This window comes from Ctenocephalides felis, unplaced genomic scaffold (genome assembly GCF_003426905.1).
Source record: "Ctenocephalides felis isolate EL2017-DRISC unplaced genomic scaffold, ASM342690v1 CF-g0.4_SCAFFOLD_01492, whole genome shotgun sequence".
NCBI classification, from domain to species: domain Eukaryota; kingdom Metazoa; phylum Arthropoda; class Insecta; order Siphonaptera; family Pulicidae; genus Ctenocephalides; species Ctenocephalides felis.
The window spans coordinates 42,270,465-42,292,300 of NW_020537646.1; positions in this window are offsets into that span (position 1 = coordinate 42,270,465).

Sequence of the window (21,836 nt, forward strand, 5' to 3'; positions counted from 1 at the left end):
CTATTTAAACGGCACATGGTTTCTGACACAAAATTATCAAGTTTTAGGCCATCCCGGCCTAGTGACATAACTATCGAGACTTCTGGCGCCGAAAAGTTTCGAACAAGGAGGGCTTGTTTAGTACGTGACCGCGTTTGTTTATGTTTGTTTGGTGTCTAACCTTCGTGGGCTTTTCGAGTTCACTTAGTACTCGCCCACAGGCGTGCTATTTTTATTATTTGCACACCTGGAAAATATGAAAAGAACGAAATACATACGTTACTAACCTATATACATTTTTAAGACGTTGGCATGGCACCAGTTTATTTATGCACAGTCTTGATTGTGATTGAAGTGTTAATGCAATATAGAATAGACATTGTTGGGTATTAAAGTATAGTTTAGTATACTCATTGCTAGAGAATGAATAATATTAAAATAATATTTTTAAAGCTAAACGAGTTGTCGTAGGGCCGTAATATTTTAGTATGATCTAGAATAAATGAAGACTATAGTATCTACCGTCAAAAAAATGATAATAATAATCAACGAAATTGGCCCGGCCAATCTCTACCAAAAACTAATCAGCACGATATTTAAATAAATATTTTATTATATATAAATATATATAAATCATTAAGTTTGCCGACAACAATTTATTGGTAATTAAATAGTTTATATATAATTAAATAACCGGAATAATTAATAATAATATAAATATTTTATTATATATAATATATAAATATATATATATATATATATATATAATATTAATATATAATTAAAAAGATTATTATACATTATTTCTAATAATTTTGTATAACGCTTAAAAAATGTATTTTAAACCTATAATTTTTACATAAAAATATCAATATCTGCTGAAGCATTTTGTTACATTTATAATGCGTATCATAAATCGATGTTTTTTTATATTCTGCTATCAATCTATGAATTCTATATTAATAATTGAGAAGTTGTATTATAACTGCTTTATCCAAGAGTGTATGGCATTGTGCCTTAAAGCAAATTGCTGAAATTTGAGGAATATTAAATGTTTTTATTAGATGATATAAGTGACGTTTAGAACTTTAGTAAGAATTAGAATTAAAATCCGAAGTATTTTTTGATATTCAAAAAAATAAAAATTATAGAATATTAAACAATTTTTTTTGTAAATTCTTGCCCCAAGAGCAATCATTTCGTCAACACAAGCAAAAAGTTTTTTATATCATTCAAATCGGATGCTTTTCTCTCACGAACTGCCATTTTTCACACAGTTAGCTCTGTATCTCCGAAACGGCTGGACCTGCCTTTGCCAAAATCTAATCATCACTTCTACCCATCATTACGAAACAAATATTTTTGGATCATTCAAATAGGTTCATCCGTTCTATTAAAAACTGACATTTTTAGCACTTTTTGCTGCATATCTCCGAAGCCGCTGGACCTGCCTTTGCCAAAAACTAATCAGCACATTTTCCTATCAAGAGGAATCGATTGCTTTTTAAATTTTTCAAATCGCTTCATCCATTCGCCCGAAATTGTCGACGAAAAATTGTCTTTACACATACACACACACGCATACATACACACACGCACACATACACAAACACATCTATTTTTTATGAGGTATGCCAAAATGTTCAGAAACCTCTGAAACGTAAAGATATGCAAAAATTTTCATTTTCGATTTTTAGCCTACTACCTACTCATACCTAATCTTATTTCGCGTAGAGTAAGTTTTAGTACTCGCAAAAATCTAAAATGCAAATTTTCACATATCTTTACATTTTACTTTACTTTACAAAAAATTGATAAATGTGTGAAAAAATGGATTTGGTCGACGATTTTGGGAATTCAAATCAACCGATTGAATAATTGAAAAAACATCGTATTGATGGGAATACGTGCTGGTTATTTTTAGACCATAGCAGATCCAGTCGTTTTGCAGATACGGGGCAAAAAGTGACAAAAATAGTAATTCAGTTTTTGAGACAATGGAGCGTTTAATTTGAATGATTCAGAAAGCATTTTATTTGTATTGACGAAACGAAGATCTGATTGAATTTTTGGGAAGGCAGGTGAAACGATTTTGGTGATTCAATAAAAAAAGTAAAAAAAGCCATTTGGCGATCAAATATAATCATTATACATATGTAAATACATCAAATTATCAGATATTTTATAGAGATTTTAATAATAAGTATGAATTTTGTTTACATTTTTAAGGGTTCCGTACCAATGTTTAGACTGCAATGCGGCTTAGAAAAAAAGTTTAAAACATTCCAAAAATTCCAAAATACAAAAAAAGTCAAATATTTTACAAGAGCTACTTTTTAAAGCATTTTTAATTAATTTAATTTTCGGTACGGGACTTTCCAGCAATTTGTCTTAAAGCACGATGCCATGCACCACTTCTTTATGACTTATTTGATACTATTTCATTACATTTTTATTTTGGTTGACAAATGTTCAATACTTTTACATCTACAAGTATTTTATTGAAGCAGTAGAAAATCTAATAAGAGCTTATTTATAAATCATTGCCTCACCATTCATCATCTAAATGATAATTATAGTAGTTGAAAAAATAATAGTTGAAATAATCGTAATAATACTTGAAAAATAATTTAAAACAGTAATAAGGTCGAAAATATTATTATAAGATATTTCGAAATTAAGCGTCTTTCATGTAACATGATATATTCGAAATACTCAACACTTAATTCAAAGTTGCCATTGAGGCGTATGTGAAGTTTCTCGGGTAATGCAAGGAAGAAGATGAGCTGTTTGATGGGTACTTGGACCGAAAGCGAGTTCGCATCTTAATTACAAAGTTTCCTTCAAATGATATACTTATTCTAAATGTTACTCTCTGCAAACTGATATTCATATGATTATATGCAAAGTAGGTACCGGTTATAGTACAAAATGTTTTTTAGGGAACTTAAATATTTTCTTTGATTTAGGGTAGGGCGGGGTAGAAGAGTTCTATTTAACTTTGAGCAATTATATTATGAAAAGCTTACCAACTATATATCACAACAAATAACACATATTAAACAAACAACTTTCTTACTTTTTAGGTCAGTAAAGCTTCCAGATGATTCATTATTATGAAAATGTGTTTTTTTGCTGTTTTTCAAAAAATTGTCACCTGTTTCTATTTATCCCATGAGTGAGGTAAAATGGGAAGACCAGGGGGCAAACAGTCTTATTTTTAATTTCAAAGCGATTTTACAAAATAATAGATACATTATTCAACCAATGCAAAATATAAACTTAATATACTGTATATAACCTTAATCCGGTATTTCGTCATAAATATTCATCAGAGAGTTCGAATAATTATTTATTCAATTTATCACTGGCAAAATTGCTTTTTTTAAGTTAATTCACTTTGTTGTTTACACTTTTGCCAGGGTAAAAATTTACTTGGTTTCTTATACCTCACTCATATGTAAACTAGTATAATAGTTAAAAAAACATCTATTGAATTTGAGAAAGAAAAACACTTTCGTTATGAGTTTTCAAATACAGTCGTTTATATCCTGATAGCGACGTTACACATCTTATGCCCCCTACTTTAAATAAATATTATTGTTAAAAATTCCTAACTTTATTTGATGGCAGACCTTTTTACCCGCGGCCCTTTAAACTCCGCTCTACCCTACGCTTGAGTTGAAAATTGATAAACTTGCCTTATGATATTATGTTAAGTCATTCAAACTATTTATTAGATTATTGCCGTCTAGTGACTTATTAACTTAATCTTATATTGTTTTTGGCATTGATTTTTGTATTATTTATAATAAGTATATATTCATTGAATTTACTAAAATCCTAAAAAATATTCAATATTTTATCGTGATATTTTTGGAATAAGTTGATTCACAATCCAACATGAAAACTAATAAAATACTATATTTACACTGTATATTATTTAATGAGTTAGATGGAGTTCTACTAAAGGTTACCCCATGACCTTTGATCATATCACTATTGATTGATTGATGGCAGCTATACCAGTTCCGAACAAATACATAGATGCACTATGTGTAAAATAGAGAAAGATCTGGTCGCCATTTTAAAATTTAAACACTTGTTATTTTATTCAAAACTGTTTTAATTTTTTTTTCATTCTCCTGAAAATTATTTATGCAAAATAAAACTTCATATCATGACATTAGGACATAGGTCGGTAATTCCAGAGAGAAATAAATTTCTCAAATATTATTAAAAAAATTATGAATAGAAGAAAGATAGAGAAATAGAAACTATTAATAGAATATTATGATTGATGCAAATTGCTAAAACTTCCCGTACCGTAATGAAAAATTCGAAAAATTTGATTAAATTTTAAATTCGAAAATTGGATTATTATAAATATGTACTGTAATTTTACTGTGATCATTATTCGTATTTTATAGACAAAATATAGAGCTTATAATTTGGATGATGACATTTATATAAGTTTACATGAAAAGTAAATGAACTGGACCTAATGAAGGGGAGTTAGTATGAAGAGGGTAGTCTCATATTTCTAAGATAAACTAGATTGCAAAGTTAAATTCCTTAAATTATTTCATGGAAATTAAAAAATAATTAAAAGAAAAAATAATTGCTTTTCGCAAAAACAATAATTTTATCAATACAAGCAAAAGATTTTTTGAATAATTCAAATCGAATGCTACTTTCTCTCAAAAACTGGATTTTCATTTTCTGCACTCATTGCTCCGTATCTTGAAACGGCTGGTCCTGTCTTTGCCAAAAACTAATCAGCACGTCTCCTGATCAGTAGAATTAAATATTTTTTAAATTATTCAAATCGATTGATCTGGGCGCCCAAAATCGTGGACAAAAAATTGTATCCATACATACACACACACACATGAATTCTTTTAATTATAAGGTGTACCAAGATATTCAGAAACCTTCGAAACGTGAAAATATGCAAAAATTTTCAATATCGATATTTGGACGATCATTATAATTATGATTATTATATCTGATAAAAATCAGATCTAATATAAATATAACACATATTTATGCTCAAAAGCAACTTGGTTAGATTCGAATTGATAAATGTTTTTTATTTATCTAGTTTGCAGATCAAATTTTTCAAAAAAATTCTAAATTTATAAAAAATAGAATTTCAAAATGATTTATGAGCTGAATTCATGCTCAAAGGCACGATGCCATGCACCACTAGTTTTTATTTCACACAGTGCAGCATCAATGCATCTGGTCACTTTTGAGAGCGCCATTGACTTCCGCGTAATAGGAAAAATATTTTAATCGTAAAATCTCTGAGCGCCTGCATAAAAACGCTTCTGAATAGTTTATGAAGCGAAATGCGGAAGCCAATTTTATTACATTTTTGGCAATACTGCGAACTTGTATTTGTGTCTGCAATAAGGATGGAATATAATATTATAAATTCCATATTTTAATATTTTTATCTCTACTAATTAGTTTCTTTTTTATTTTTATGTATATAATCATTATTTTATTTTTGTATTTTTAATTAGAGTTAATTTCCAAAGAAGTGGTTTACGTTTTCTCCATAGGATGTGATTTGATAATGTTATGTTGTCTCGACGTTTTACGTCATTCTGAATCATTTGAGAAAAAGTAATGTATGGTACTAAGTATAGGTGAGCCGATTTTTGAATTCTCGTCAATGTTCTCGCAGAAATGACTGCACCCTAGTTTTTCAAAAATAAAACTGATAAAAAAATAGCTAATTAGTTGTGATTTCGGTGACTTTGCATGTATTTCTCGATATGTGTAAATAATCGACCCAATCAATAAGAATTTAGATTTATTCAAATATTTATGAATTTTTAAAATTAATGACTTATCGCAGGCTTATAATATTTTAGTATTCATGATGGTTATGGTCATGGAAAGTTTGATCAAAATCGTCAATTTTTTTTTCAACAACGAAAAAGCGATGCGGTCGATATATTCCGAACATTTTTTGATTTTGAAATGAGGGCACAAATGTTAGCACTCTCTCCTAATTCCCAGGATTTGGCTCGGCCTATTGTTGAAAACCCAACATTTTTTGGCAAAAACATAAACTTTTCCTTCGGGAAGTTAAATACTTCGATGATACAGCAGTGAGGCCTTTATTAACTTAAGCAGAAACTTTATCAAAAACTATAGCCATCATAAGCTATAAATGATTTAATAAATGTGTATGTTGAATTCAAATTGTTTGTTGGAAAAGGGATAGATGAATATTGATGAAAAATTCAATTTTATAAAAAAAATTGTGAAAAAATGCTGCCCTGTCTTAGGGAGCCTCCAAAAAAATTTTGATACGGGGCCCCGCCAATGCACGCTAGGCCCGCAATTAAAAATTTAATTGTTTTTTAATATATATGTATATATAAATAAATAAAAGATGCAATTCTTTATTACATATTCATTTTTTAAATCAATAAAGAAAATATGTAAATGCATAGTACAAAAAATCAGATCCCAGAAAATCAGAAAAAGCTAGGATTAAATACATACTTGAAACGCACAATAGAATCATGGAACATCAAATACGAGGAAGGAAAATGAATGAATGAAAGAAAATTTGTTGTAAATTGTATACTTGGTATAAATGTATTGAACACTTGTGATGTTTATATAATGGTCCAAATAATATTTAAGCAGAATAGAGGAAGGCATGAGATTAGGCATAGTAGGTACGAAAGTCGCTTACCATATGGATGATTAAACTAAATGGGTGTGCAAAAGAGCAAATAATATTCTACAATTCTATTAAGTTTTTGAATATTCACACTTTGAATTTCTATATTTTGCACACAATTCACGATAGAATAATTGTATGGGGACGTGTAACACATATATACAAATCATCATGACATATTGAGCAGGAGCAATCTGTTTTTGGGTCCAATACATCACTCTCCATTTTTTATTGACTGATTACATTTGCAGCCCAACCATATTTCAATTAGCATATATGTATGATTTTGTTAATATTTAGTCATATTTCATTTTTGTACCAGATGTTAATATCATGATTATTACATTAGCTACATAAATTACTCGCAATAGATTAATTGCAACCAATAGGCAACTCGCCACCATGTTGATAATATTTACTATGAAATATATAGTAATAAAAGTAATCAAGTATATATACTTTATATATATATATATATATATATATATATATATATATAAATTAAATATATTCACCGATGCAGCTTCTCATTTAAAATGGATAAAATATATATTAACATGTTCATAGAACTAGGCTTAATTTTTGGTTTAAAACTGCACTCTGCAAAAATACTAAGGGTATCTAGCAAATAACCATTTATTATAAAGTACTTACTATATTTTCAATAAAAAGATTTGAAGAAAATCTGTAATGTTCGTCGGTGTATTCAATGTAATCAAACAAATTACATTACTTTTCATTTTCACAAGACATTAATCAATTGAATGAGATGCATAATAATGTTGGTAATTAATAAATTAGAATAATGTAATTTGTGCTGTTTGGTATTGTGCAACAGCACAAATATCAAAAACTTCTTGTTGGCCAATTTTATATACACAAACACAAAAACATCACTTTTTCGTGACTTCCTATGCACTTACGTGAATAGAAACATAAAAGGCAACTAGTTGGGTGTGTGGCATCGTGCCTTAAGGCAAATTGCTGGAACTTTCCGTACCGTAACGAAATGTTCGAGAAATATTAAATGTCTTCAAATAGATTATTATGAATATTGTAACACTTTCTAATATTTATAAGAATTATATAAACTGAATTGCAAAGTTGAAATTATTTGTTTAAAGTATATTGGAACTTTAGTTAGAATTAAAATTAAATTCTAAATTATTTTCGATAATTAAAAACAAATAAAATTGAAAAAAATAGATTTAAAAAAAAAAATTGAATCAAAAAATGTTTTTTCCCAAAAGCAATTATTTTGTTAGAACAAGCAGAAAGTTTTTTGAATCATTTAGATCGGTCGCTTAGTTCTCTCAAAAACTGCCATCTTTTGCACATTTAGCTCTGTATCTTCGAAATGGCTGGGCCTGTCTTTGCCAAAAACTAATAACCACTTCTCCCAATCATTACTAATTGAATGTTTTTAGATCATTCAAATCGGATGCTCTCAAAAACTCGATTTATATTTTCTGCACTCTTTGCTCTTTATCTCCGTAACTACTGGATCTGCCTTTGTCAAAAACTACTCAGCGCATCTCCCTATCAAAGGGAATCGAATGTTTTTTGAACCATTCAAATCGGTCCGCCCGAAAACGTGAACGAAAAAAGGCGGACACACAAAACACACACACACATTCATTTTTTCTGGGGTATGCCAAAATTTTGAAAAACCTTCAAAACGTCGAAAAATGCAAAAATTTTCAATTTCGATTTTTGAACGATTACAATAACTTACCATACGGGAAGTTAAAAAGTTAACATTAATTAAATTTATAAGAATAAGTCCTCAACCTAAAATTTCAGACAAAAATTGCTAAGGGTTCAATATTTTAAACTCGTTAATAATTTAATACTTGTAGAAAAGGTATTGATTTTAAAAATATCTGAAATTTATTCACAAGCTTTATCACCATTAAAACAAAACTAAAACCATTCAGTGCTTATGTAACAATATAATTTTATGGAAACAATGTAATAGCATGTAGTAATAAAATTGCAGTTAACTTACACATTTTAGTAGATATGCGGCGACTGAAAATTTTTATATATCATAAATAAACTTTATTTCGTCCGCTATGAACTATTACTGTTCAGTTATCACTAAATATATTTCATGGTTATCATTTCTTTACAGATCAGTGAAACAATATGAAGAGAAACAGTACCATTGACAGCAAGCAAAAGAGAAAAATGAGGACAGTATTGGAAATTTTGAAATAAATGTAAGTCATAAATGTAATATATTGGACAATATAATTTAAAACACTTTATCAATGGGTGATATGTTTTTGTACGATATCTTCATAAAAGAATTGGGATGTTTATAATATATATAGGTCCAATTTGACTTTGAGCAATGGTATTGTGAAAACCAAACCAATTATATCCCAACAAATAACACATATTGCTTATTTAACTTAATTTACATTTTTATTTGCTATATTTTATTTTTTACACCTTTATCATAGTAAAGGTTCAGTTGGTCCTTTTTACCCCACGCAGTTGTAAGCTTTTATAGATATTATATAAAAACAGTTTAATCTAACTTAAAATTAACAATACGACATATAAAACAATGAGAGTAAACAACAGTTTTACAAGCGAAAAAACTAACAACGAAAGTAAATACTTTTGTTACGGATTTTCAAACATTGCCTTTTATCTCCCGATAGCGACGTTATAAGAATGAAGGTGATGGCTAGTTATACATCTTTTTCTCTCCACTTTCAAATATTATAGTTAAAAAATTCTTAAATTTACTGGTTTTTGAGGTATCGATTGTGGACCTTTTTACCGCGTCCGCATAAAATACATATATAGTGTAGAATATAAGATCCGCGTATATATACATGGCGGGGCGGGGCTCAAAGGTCCACTTTGACTTTTGGAATTATATCATAACAAATAACACATATCAAACAAACAACTATTTGACATTGTTCAGTAAAAATTCTAGCTAATCAATCATTGACCTCTACTTTCAAATTCTATCATGTTATGAATAATCTGGTGCCTACATTATATACTGTCAAAACAACACCTTTGTAAATTACAAATTGTAATACACTCTCTTGAAGATCCGGGAAATGAGCTTGCATGCTTTGACCGGTAAACAATAACAAAGAAATATTATGTTGAAAGTATTAGGAATTGAAAATCTTTCGAATAATTAATATTCCCATATCATTTTTTGTCCTTGTTTTTAGAAATAATAAATAATTCATTAATTCCGGTTAGTAGAAATAATGCAATATGAGTGTTATTGTATTCAATTACTAACTCGTCAAAATATATTATGATACTAAGGAACTATAACTATTAAGATACTAAGGAACAAAACCATTCCTTGAGAGAACGGAGCGTCCGATTTGTATGATTCAAAAAACATTTATTTGTATTGACGAAATGAAGAACTGATAAAATCTTTGGGAAGGCAAGTCTAACGGTTTCGGAGATCCAATAAAAAGTTCCAAAAAATGCCATTTGGCAAAGAAAAATTATCATTAGACATATGCACATCAAATGTATGTAATCATTTAGGTTTATAGATATTTTAATAATAATAACAAATGTTGTTCACTTTTCTAAGTGCCCACACGCTTCAATATTTCGGTTCTACGTAGATATCGTATTGCGAATGGTTGGAAAAATAGTTCAAAATTTCCAAAATATTTCAAATTATAAAAAAATAAAGTTTTTCAAAGAGATCAATTGTTTTCAAAAATTTTAAGAATATCAAAAATCGATTTTTCTCAGAGTTCTAAAAGAAAATTGAATCGTTTTTAAAAAAATAATTTTTGGTACGGAAGGTTTCAGCAATTTGCCGTAAAGCATAACTAGTTTAATGTTTTTTCGCATTTGAGGAATGATGGGTACCGTGTCGAGAAAAACGCAAAGAAAGGAAGCAGGGGAAGATTATCGTGGTCAAACAGCTATATCATCGCGAATAATTCAAATTTGGAAAATTTCTCTAGTACACATATTTTTGTTAATTCTGGTCTATTTTAGTTAAACTTTGAAAATATCCAAAGAAACAAAATCGATTTTTGAAAAATCCTGGATCAGAATACTCCCAGAATTTTTGATCTATCAATTACTCATTTCTAAATGAATTGAATAACTTGATAAAGGATATCTTAAGTTCATTATCCAGAAACCCCAAAATATATTCCATAGTAAATATTTACGAATCCTCGAAGCGTACGATCTCTATAAAAACAGGAGTGAAGGACTCAATTGAGGCATATCGTGCGCCAGTGTGAAAATACATTTGCCGGTGAGTCGGTGTGCGAGTCAAAAAGCCGAATAACGCATTACATTCAACATGGAGAAACTCTGTTTGATGTAGGCAAACATCAGAAATTTAGAGAGAAATCGGAACTGAAATAGTAGACGTGTCGGGTATTTTCTGAGAATTCTGTTGAATCTTGGTAATAAAAGACATTTTAACATGCTTACAAAGACTTTAGATGTTTCATGCTATTTGATTTCGATTTGTAACAAAGTCATTGATGTTCTAAGTTTCAAAAGTTTTCGCGTAATTTTATTTGCAATTGATTAAATTGAAATAAACCGAAGAATTTAAGATCATTCGGATTGTAATTGTGAGTCTTATGAGTATCTAGTTTTAATTATAAGTTTGAATTTATCAAATGTTATTGTTCATGCCCACATAAAACGATGTATAATAAATAATATAATAATTATCAGTAATTCTTAATAAGTAGGAAAAATGACAAGTTTATGCGTATCTTTGGATAATTAAACAAATATCAAAATTTGAAATTTTAGAATAGAGGCAAGTAATCTGTAGACGGAGGGCCCAATTGATTTGTTAAGATTTAGAAAGTAAGCTTGAAATAAATAATATTTAGGTACATTTGTTTATTACTATTTATAAGAACGTGTTGAAATAATTAATTGTAATAGAAAAATATTTTATATGCATCATTGGTTTATTATTCAAATAATTTTCAATAATTTATCAATATCTAAACTCTATTATTAAAAACTCATTACAGATTCTTTGCTAGTTTAGGATAAAAATATGCTATGAGTAGGTTAATAAATAAAGTTAAAAAAAAGTAAGAATATTTGAATAGAGTAGAACGGGGCTTAAAGGTCAGGCGGTAAGAAAGTTCACCGATATCTCAAAAAATATTCAGGTTAAAAATTTTATAACAACAATATTTACAAGTACAGGGAATAAAGGTATAACTAGCCATCACCTTGATTCTTCCTTGACGTCACCATCGGCGATAAACGGCAATGTTTGAAAATCCATAACAAAAGTATTTTCTTTCTTTATTAGTTTTTTCAGTTCTGGGCACTGCTGCTTAGTTTAAAAGACCTTAATATAATTTTTAAGTTTACGTTATTAATAAGATAGTTTGTTGATTTTAAGCTAGATTCAACCTCTTTCTTAAATAACCTCTATAAAAGCTTATACCTGAGTGAGGTAAAATGGACCAACCGAGCCTTTACTCTGGTGAAAGTGTAAAATATGAAAAATATTAAATAAAAATGTGAGTTAAATAAATATATATTAAAAAATAAATAAATTAAATGTGAGTTAAATATATAAATATTAAATAAAAATGTGAGTTGAATAAAGCAATTTTACAACAGTAAAATTAAATAAAAAGTCATTACAAATCTGCTGATAAAAATTTCTGACAAAATTCAGATCAAGGTTATTTACAATATTATATCTGTAAAAATGCACCCATAAAGTTAATATTTTGCATTTGTTGAATAATGTAGCTATCAATTTATTTAGCTTATTAATGTGTTTAGCTTATTAATGTGTAAACTTCCTTTAAAATTAAAAATAAGTCATTGCCGTCCCTTTGTAGCCGCGTATAGGGGGTAAAAAGCATCAGTTAACAAACTTTTGAACAAACAGCAAAGAAAACGCCCCTAACCTATATATAAACTTTTCGGAACTGTATCCAAATATACACAGAGCATCTATTATACATATACCTATTTCGAATCTAGAACATGCTTAAATTATCAGAAGATCAAAATGTATAAATATAAACGAAGCCTATTAGAAGTTAAATAAATTAGACCAACTAATGATTGAGTCATTTAGACTGGGAAGCCCGTTGAAGGGCTCGAAGCAGCCCTTAATTGAATTAACCGTGTACTCAACTTAAGCCTCGGCGTACACGTGGTACATATCGGCACTCGACCTATAAACTTGTGTTAAGGTTGGCCGGTCATAAAACATCTGTATCACAGAGGCAATCAATATCAATGGGAAAATGGAAGAGTGGAAGCACGATTTCTCATTCAAATGTTAGCGCTGATTATTGAGGAAACTTATAACAAAGTTTGATAGAACTTTCATAGAACGCTGATTTTGCACGATGATTTCCTATCTGAAGTCTTGAACGAGATAAGTGAATAATAAAATTCACTGCAATGAAAATATTTTCATTGCAAAAATATAGATAATTTCAAAAAAAAGTACTGTTATAAGTAATACACATACCAAGATATTTACCGAAATGAAATATTATATTGTTAATCAAGTCCAGTTATTATCCACTTTTTCAACTGACTGCAGAGTGAACTAATGAAATTGCAAATTTTCTTTGAAATATTATTGTAATTGAGGCGTTTATACAGTGAAATCTAGTTGAGATAATTTTTGATACAATATATATATATATATATATATATATATATATATATATATAGGTGAGCTAGGGGCTGTTTGCAATAGTTAATATAATATATCTTGAGATCCACTTGCTATATAAATACGCAATAAATATGTATTATTATTCTGGTAAGTAAAAATAATTCCACAACTTTTGTTCATTATTTCACAATTTACCATTTTTCAGACAAAATATGGTGTTACAACATACCCCTTGCCTGGGGCTATTTGTAACACATACTAAGTCAAAATATAACGACAAGAAAACAGCAATAATATCTCCGATAATTTATCTTTACTTATTTTCAAGAAAATTTACTTGATTAAAATTGACTATAATCAATACAAATAAAATCTATAAAGTATTTTAAAATATGAATTTTTATTATTAATTAGCATAATAATAACACAAACCGAAATTTTATGATAGTACAATTTTATAAAATTTGCTATCTTTTATTTTTAAATTGAAATCTTCTCGTTTATTTATTGTTTTGTTGTATAAACAACTTTCCAAGTATATATCAAAACTTTAAAATTATTTTAATAAAAAGTTAGTGTAAAACTACTAATGATGGTTTTGAATTTTAAAACCGAATAAATTTATTATCAAAACTGACCTCGCAATTGATAACAGTACAGTTTTGATTTTAATGCTTAAAGCATGCTTGTGTTGTCAAATAGTCAAAATGTTCTCTTTGTCAGTTTTTGTTTTAAAATATTAGTTATGTGTTTTTTGTTAATTAAATATTATTTTTCTTTAAAAAAATAACGTGTTTAAGTTAAGTTTGTGGTTTGATTTACTAAATGATGACACAAATCAAGTGCTGAAATATCTAAATAAATAAACAATTAAAGTACAATTAACATCTTGATCAGACTATTTGCCTGTAATTAGATTTAATATAGAATACATTTATATACATATGAAACTATATATTACCATCAATATAGTTTATTTTAAAACCGAGGTTATTTGAATTTATAGCATCAAACCTTGTTCTGAGTTGTATAAATATTGTTGCTAATATTTTTTCAGAATTGTATACTATTCGGATGTTGTGTCTATTGAAAAGTTTTTTTCCACGAGTGATACAGGTCTATGGTATTGATCTATTGCAATGAAGAGATTCATTTTTAGTTAATAAATGTATCTTTTTTTTCTGAAAGTTGTTGTTAATAATTCGTGAAATTTGTAAAGAAGGGATTGTACGAGTAATAGAATAATCTAATTAGAAGGTGGCTTTTGAGACCAGTTGGTAATTATATTATTGGCGTTTGTAGGATAAGTTTTATGTTTACAAAACAAACCAAATTGTTACGTTCTAATTCGAAAACGATCTATAGAAATGATTGAGTTGCATTCTCTAACGATCGATGAGCAAAAAATTGATAATAACTTAAAGTTTTTTCTAAAGTCTCAGATATTTTCTTCACTTAGACAAACTTAAGAAAACAAAATTAATAAAAACAAAAGAAAATTAATATCACATATTAAAAATATTTAAGTATAGTTTGTAATATTTATCATTGTAGAAATATGCTTTTTATTAATTTTTAAAAATTGAATTGAAGTGTATCCATAATTTAATTTTTAATTTGAAAAATGTTTTACGGAATAATAGCTATTAGCTAGTTTTTTACAAGTGTTAATCATTACAGTTAAAATAACTATTAATTTAATATATCTTTTGTAAAATTGTACAATTATCTTTTTAACTTTCCGTAGGGTAAGTTGTAGTAATGAACCAAAAATCAAACATGAAAATTTTTGCATATCTTCACGTTTCAGAGGTTTCTGAGGTGTATTATGTGTGTGTGCTTGTATTTTTGAAGTTAATTTTCCGGGCATATGAATGACCGATTTGAAAAATTCATAAAGATGAGCTATTTGAGATATGATAATTAGTTTTTGACTATGGCAGGTCCAGCGACTTCAGAGACATGAAGCAAAAATGCTAAAAATGACAGTTTTTGAAAGAACTAAGCATCTGATTTGAATGATTTAAAAAGCTTTCTGCTTGTTTTGACGAAATGATTACTTTGGGGAATAAAACTTTTTTATTTTTTTTTTGTATATTGAAAAATAATTCGAATTTCAATTCTTATTCTAGCTAATGTTGAAAGCGTCACTTATATCCTTCAAATAAATAATTTTAATTGCAATTCAGTTTATATAATACTAAGAAATATTAGACAAAGTTCTTCATTTTAAATCCGATTAATAAAGTTTTGTTTATTTACTTTTTATTTAAAAAAATGAAAGTTACATTATTTATAATAATCTATTTGAAAACATTTAATATTTCTCGAATATTTCATTAAGGTAGAGGAAGTTCCAGCAATTTGTCTTAAGGCACGATGCAATACACCACTAGCTTATTTTGTTTTTCTTATTGTTTATATCTTGGCAGTGTACAGGTTTAGCTGGTTCTTCTTGCCCTGAAGTGTTGATTCAAACTTAGAAATGACAATATGTATTGGAAAACAAATAACGTATACTTAATGATATCGTAAATTATGTAACACTGCTCAAAACAAAAAACTAACGACGAAAAATTACACTTTCGTTAGAAAATTACGGTGGTCGTTTATCTCGTGAAAGCAACGTCTTCAAATTTAAGGAGATAGATGATGACGACACAACTTTTGACATCTGTACTAAAATAGTAGGTATAGTTAAGAAATTCCATACTTTACTTATTTCCTTATACTGGTGATGGACATTTGTACCAGCAGACCTTTAACCCTTTGCCCTCGTTTGTCCACTCTCATACACCAAAACCTTTCTACCGTACCACTCGAATATCAGCTCTCAGCTGATCGTCATAACAGTAAACCATACTAATTTTGAGATAGGATCCAAAGGAGAACGATGAAGAACGTTATTCGAACGACCTATATTAACATGAATTCCTTCAAAAAAATAAAAGTAAGTGTCTCTGTTCGATTTCTTTTAATAATCACTGTTACTTGTATACATATGGATCAACTTGTTTGTTATTTTGCTGTAAGTTGAACATTAGTAGTTATTTACCGATAATAAGTTTTGTTTTATGTGACATGTATGTATATGTTGTGACATGTATTTTTTGGGTGAAATTTAAACAGATAAAGAAAAATCTAACTTAACTAAAACAAAATGCGAAAGAGAAAAGAAGAAGAAAATTCAAAACAATATAACATAAGATTTCACAATAATTTCTCGTTTACACAACTATGTTTTGTTATATATATATAGTTATATTATATTCATAAAATTTGTTTAAATTATTATGTTGTATTAATTGAAACTACTCTGTTGTTTTTAGATATTGTTTGTTAAAATATAAGCTATTTTCATTCCTGTCCTTTGGATTGATTTTATTTTTTGACTAATCCATCGTATTTAAGGACAGTATGTCAGTATTTCCTCGTAGACAAATGTTTACATTTGACAAATTACAATTTAATTTACTTTTCTTCTAGATAATTGCGAAATCAACAAAAATATTGCTGATAAAGTGGCATCTGAAACTTTAAAATAAACCGTACTAAGTCCACCCTACGATACCCATCGCCAAACTCAATTCGAGGGCAAAGGGTTAACCCTGCTCTACCTTATAACTAAATAAGAAAAATTACAGAACAGATAAGAATAAGTGGCTCTGAGATGTTGTCCACTCGGCCACTTGCAAAAGAACTATTTCAATGGCGTAACAATTCGCATACGATACTCATTGTGATAATTATTCATAACTTCCAGAAACGTATTCCTTCTTTGAACATACTTGGTTTTAGTCTAACAGGTTAGTTTTATTTTTCCAATTTTAAATTCTGTTAGGTTCGTATAATAAAAACCGCTGTCTCCCTGTTTAATACTTCGGAAGTGTCTGTATTCATTCGTCGAGACTAGACAAGATTATCGATCGGCGCGGCACCGTGGCGACCGGATGCGGAACTTCGCAAAAGACACCAAGACCATTCATCCACGACATGGAAGATGGATAACTAATTTACCCTAATGGATCTCTGGAAAAAAGCCACATGATATTCTCATTCAATGAGATACGCCACTGAACGAAATGTTTCATGAAAGTCATTTTTTAGTATTCATATAAACATAAATTGAATGGAATAAATAATGCAACTTAGCCAACGGTATTGTATATACATTTTAATTTTAATTGCAAAAATTGAAAATTAAATAAACGATTATTTTATTTAAGTTGTAGTTTTAGTAATAAGCATAGCACCATTCGTAAATTCAAAAAAGGTATGAAGTGATAAATTATGCAGTGTTCAGAACTGAAATTGATCCTCAAGAAACACAGCAAAATAGGTGACATAGGGTGTCCGCCAAATAACTTTTTTATGTTTCTACAAAGCCTAAAATACTTTTTTTTTATTAGCCGGGCCATCCATTTGAATAAAATTATTTTCCATTATTAACCGAAAAGATTGTACTTGCAAATACCATCATGTCTGAAAGTTTGCAATTCTCTGAAAGTTTTAGCTCTTAATATTAACTTTTAGATAGTGCCCAATTCAATCTAACTTCGTATGGAAATAGCATGGAAAATTTTTTGAAAATTTAAAAAAAAAATCTTTTAGGTATAACTTAGCGATATATATATATATATATATATATATATATATATATATATTCAAACTTGTATATTGCAGACTTATGCAATATGTTGATGTAGCCAAGCAAATGAAGCATAACAATATATGATATAGAACTTGTATACTAGAGTGCAATATAAAAAGCAGCAAGAGTAGCGAGAACTTTAAAGTTAACATAAATCTTGGTTTAGTATAGACTGCTCTCATCATAAATCATATATTCGCTATGGTTCTTTAGAGAAAAAAAAAGTGAAGGCTAATACTTTTCGAAGTATATTTATAAATTTTTCATCAATTTGGTTATGAAAAGATAAAATGTACGACTTCAAAAGTCCACCGCACAGTTTGCAAAGATTTGTTTCTCAGTGCATTGCAAATTGTGTTCATGATTTAATCGAATATTGTAAAATAGTAGAGGCCTACAAAAAGCTTGTTTAATATAACATGTTTAAATTATGAAAGATGAATAAATTTTAATTCGTATTTATGCACAATAATTAATACAATTAGAGATATTATGAGTCTGTTTGAAACGTATGAATTGGAAATCGCATATATTAATTTTCAGTATAAGAGAAAACTTAAATTTTGAAACAGTTAAACATTTTATTTGAATAGCTAAATCTTATTGATCATGTCGATTATTTACACGTGTCGGATTTATTTTATTTTTGTAACTTCCCGTAAGGTATGTTATAGCAATCACAAAAAAATCAAAAATGAAAATTTTTATATATCTTTATGTTTCAAAGGTTTCTCAACATTTTGGCATACCTTAGAAAAAGTGGATGTATGTTTGTGTGAGTGTGTGTGCGGGTACAAATTATTGACGACGATATCGGGAACACGGATCAACCGATTTCAATAATTCAAAAAACATTCGATTCATATTAATAGAGATATGCCTTTACCAAATTAGTTTTTGGCAAAGCCGGGTCTAGCCATTTCGAAAATACGGGGCAAAAAGAGCCAAAATATGTAATTCAGTTTTTGAGAGAACGGATCACCCGATTTGAATAATTCAAAAAACATTTCATTTTTATTGACTAAGCGAAAAACCGTTTAAATTTTTGGAAATACAGATCTGGCGGTTATAATCTATCAATAGAAAAAAAGATAAAAAATGTCATTTGGCGATCAAAAATGTTCATTAGATTCAGGCCTCATCTTTGCAGTTTCTGCTCCGGTTGCTTCTATAAGGCATATATGATTTTAATAGAATTAGTATGCACTTTTTTTTTGGGATGACCCATAGAAATAAAATCACATTGCAATCCATCAAATTCATCCATTATTTCTGCCGGACCCGATATAACCGATCTCAGTTTAATACAATTTAAATTATATTGATAATAAAAAAATTGTTTGAGTATTATTAATTTAATAATTAACCCTTCCCATTCGGATGCCGCCGCTCTGACGGCAAAATAGTACTATTTCTGCAATTAGCGAGTGAAAAGTGTTAATATATTCTGGACTGGCAGCTATCTAGGTAACAGAAAAAAAAACTAAATTACACTTCTAAGAAAAATTAATAGATTTCTATACCTTTTGTATTTCAACTTGAACGAAAAAGAAATACGTTAAACTACGAAAAAATCTACATTAATCTGTCATTCAAATCTCCAAATCTTGAACCTTATCAAAACTATTTGATGCACAGCCAAGATGTCAAAGTGCTCTCAACGTGATTCATTACACAAACGTTAAGTAATTAGATCACAAAACTACTCGAACCAAGTTTGTTCTGTTCCACTTGATACTGAATTCTACCTTCGTTCATTCATTTTACGAGCAGTGTATTTGAGATGAAGCTAAACTTTTGCTAAAGTTTCGAAATCATTTCTCTTCACCTTACCGGGCGGGAGCGCAGATATACTATTGAAACCGTGTATGATATCGTCCTCCCAGAAATGCAACAATTGAAAATGAAATGCTTTAACAATTATATGGAAACGTAAAGTTTATATAACTCGGATTTTGATCATCTATGCCAGGTCCGCTCTAATACTGGAGTTAAATATGCATGCTTCTTACTTTTCATTTAAGGGCAGCAATTTTTGCCTCTACTTAAAATAATTTTGCACGTCTTCTTGAACTCGTTAATTAATCGAAATGAATATTAGATATTTGAACTTAAATAATCAATGGTATCAAAAATATGACTGCAAAAAGATCTTTATGTATTTAACAAATACTATTTATTTCGAATTTGGTATTTGAAGCCCTTAGCATATATTTATTAGAACTTGTAGTATCAAAAATTTCAATTAAAATTTTAAAACTCTGCTAACCCAAATAAGTCCTACCAGGACACGTTTAATGAAATAATCCTAGAAACTGCTAGAACTTATGGTAATCTATCTATACGAATGATTTGTATTGATCTTATTAAATCTAAAGTTCATAAGAATAATAGCAAAAGCTACAACTATTATGAAAACAGTCTTATAGTATAATGAAACAATGACATTGTGCTTAAGGCAAATTGCTAGATTAAGGCAATGTTTAATTGCGGTTCAATTCCGTGCCGCAAGTAAACATTCGAAAAATAAAAATAATCAACTAACAACAAAAATTGATCATAAATAATTTAATTTTTTCAAATACATTGAAATGTTGTATAACTATTATAACTCGTATTTTATAGACAAAATATTAGAGCTTACAAATTAGGCAACAAACGGAATTAATAACTTATGCTTGTTTACCTACATATATCTAAGAATTTTATAATATATATATTAAAATATTTGTAATATTTTTGCAGCCCAACCGTCGAATTAAAAAAAGAGTAAATAACAAAATTATTTATTCCATTGAACGTTTCGACACTTGATGTGTGTCATCATTTAGTAATCTAAAAAAACATATAACATAAATACACAGTTGATGATAAATATAAATATATAAAATAAGGAAATTATACATACCAAACCAGGAAAAACAACTTAAAAAATTAATTATGATGTAAAATTGATTGAACACTAAATTCGTGTAAAATAATAAAATACTATTATATTAACAAACGAGAAATAGAAGGAGCACCTATTGCCTTCCTATATTTGATGTTATTGATAGCATTGCATTGTGGACACTGATCAAGGTTACAACGCAGTGTAGTACCAGCACGTGTAATGAAGGAGTGAGAGAGAGTTGCAGAAACGAAAGGGGAAAGAAAAACAGAGAAGAAATATAACAAACGAAAGATTCTAAAACTGTATTGAATTATTCTTCATGAAATTAATGATGACTTTGTAACTGTCATGTAAGAGATGAGAGGAATAACGTTTATTTACACAAGAAGTATTAACTGATATAAGTAAGAAGTCAACTATCTTCCTAATGTCACAATTTTTTTTAATGTAAAGGTTGGAAGGATTTGACCAGTTTATATATTGATTAGTAAGTTGAAACGTATGGAAATATTGATCTTTTTATAAAGTTCTTTAATTTTCATTGGGTGCATTGACCAGAATTATCTATATATCTATTGTTAATTCCAATTTAATATTAAATACCACAAAGTACAATTCCAATTATTTATTATAAATATTTCAAGCGCAGATATTGATAATCAATTGATTTGCCCGCAGATTCTATATGCCAATTGTATATATTGCTTTGACGTTTTGACACCAGGACTTTGTGCCAGTGAAATCGTCAATTTATCGATACTGACACCACCGCCTGAGCCATATCTCACTTTCGAAACAATGATTACTATCGCAGCGTTTCTGGCCAAATACTCGGCACTACATTTCAGTATAATTTTAATTTTTAAACAGTTTTTTAATGTGATTGTGCAGCTTAATATATTTAATACAGCTATATTGAAACGTCAAAACTTACTAATATAACACATACAGA